The following is a 1929-nucleotide window of genomic DNA, read 5'->3' as shown; positions in this document are numbered from 1 at the left end:
TTAGTGTATGTGACTTCAAAACAAATATGATGTGAACATTCTTCATGCGAAAGTAACGTATAACAAAGATGTATCTATCTGGGTTATAACAAGGATGTAGGTATCTGTACTAAAAATATTGAACTGATAGGAACAACTTCTACCGTGCATCTTATGCCATAAACAATTATAGGTAAATCCTTAGTCATAACATAGTAAAAATTACTATAAGAACACGAACATGAAATCTTTTCATTTCATTGATTATTAACATAATTAATGTATAAACATGGTCATTGATTATTAACATACTTAATGTATAAACATGGTCATTGATTATTAACATACTTAATGTATAAACATGTTGAAAACATTGATTCAGTCCTAGAACTTTGACCAATTTTTATGATGAATTGGTGATAGCATTTGGGATTTTCATGGTGTCTACCTAKTAGAGCACCCCACATAGTCCTCCAACCACATGCAGGTCCCCATCCCACTTCACACCCATTCCATCATTAACAGTGTTGAGTAACTACCATCACAATCTATAWGTTATGTCTAACTAAGGTTGATTCCTATACAACTCATACCAGAAATTAAAAACATTATGCAATAATACAGTATATAAACCCCACTAACCACAAAAATACTTTGGTCAAAGTTCTAGGACTAAATATAATTTGGTGATGCAGGCATATCTATGGAGAAATGTTATGTGATTCATACTTAGATAGAACATATCTTCTCTCTGAGTAAAAGGTAGTTCCGAATCTTTATCTCGAATTCATCTATCAATAAMGTGGGTTTCTCTCTGTATACTGCAGGCTGCATCTAAAACCTAATGGMCATGAACCTGATTCATTGAAGTCCAACTAAGAACCATCTTCATGAATAGATAGCAAATAAGAAACATGTTCATTGATTATTAACATACTTAATGGATAAACTTCACATAAAACAACATGTAGTGGGMCATAATAGTTAGTGAACCTGTTCATAGTTGCTGTAATTGGCCATAATACTTAGTGAACATGAAATTGGCAAATGTAATCATTGAACCTGTTTCATAGTTGCCAAATTAAAGAGCAWATTGAGCCATGAACCAGATTCATTAAAGCATGCGACCTAGTCATTGCTTTTCCTTTTGCATGGAAGTCTTTGTCTAAATACCTCTTCMTTCATGTCAATAAAGATTGTTTTTCTTTCACTTTATAATTTGAATCCAAATTTCTTGTCTATTTTCAGTATCTTCCTAGTCCTTTTCATGAATTTCTTTCATATGACCATGTTGGTCAGTTCCCATTTTTATGATAGTTGTATTTACGGCGTCTCAAATGTTTAGCTGGACGCATTTTCCTTCTTGATTTGAGATTTTTGTTGTATATGCAGTGCAGAGATGCTTGCCAACTTGGGCATCCCTTGGGTCATCATTGGTCACTCAGAAAGGAGAGCTCTATTTAACGAATCCAACGAGGTACTTTGTTCTGTGAATTCTTCATGCCAATTTGTTAGTGCAGGTGTAATCGGCTTATGTTTTGGCTTTCAAAKACATTTATTCATCAGTTCAGTAACTTCTTTTTCAGTTTGTTGGAGACAAAGTTGCATATGCACTTTCTCAAGGTTTGAAGGTGATCGCTTGTGTTGGGGAGACTCTTGAACAGCGGGAAGCTRGAACCACTATGCAAGTTGTTGCTGCACAAACTAAGGCAATTGCAGGTATATCCTKCAAAACTATTCTTGCTGCTGCTACTTCACCAATAGCTACTTGTAGGTGACAGGAAAATGATTACAGGTCTTGTTTCATTAACTAGGATGCCTATGTAAAATGTTTCTTTTTTTACAATATTAAAGTAATAAATGGCTAATATATTTTTTAAATGTTTTGTGCTTTATGGTAAGTCACTAACTTTAGAAGACATGGCTTACAATGCTCTATCTTCATTTGTC

The sequence above is a fragment of the Cynara cardunculus genome (genome assembly GCF_001531365.2).
Source record: "Cynara cardunculus var. scolymus isolate 2C chromosome LG 3, CcrdV1, whole genome shotgun sequence".
Classification (NCBI taxonomy): domain Eukaryota; kingdom Viridiplantae; phylum Streptophyta; class Magnoliopsida; order Asterales; family Asteraceae; genus Cynara; species Cynara cardunculus.
Note: the sequence above shows the minus strand (reverse complement) of the source record.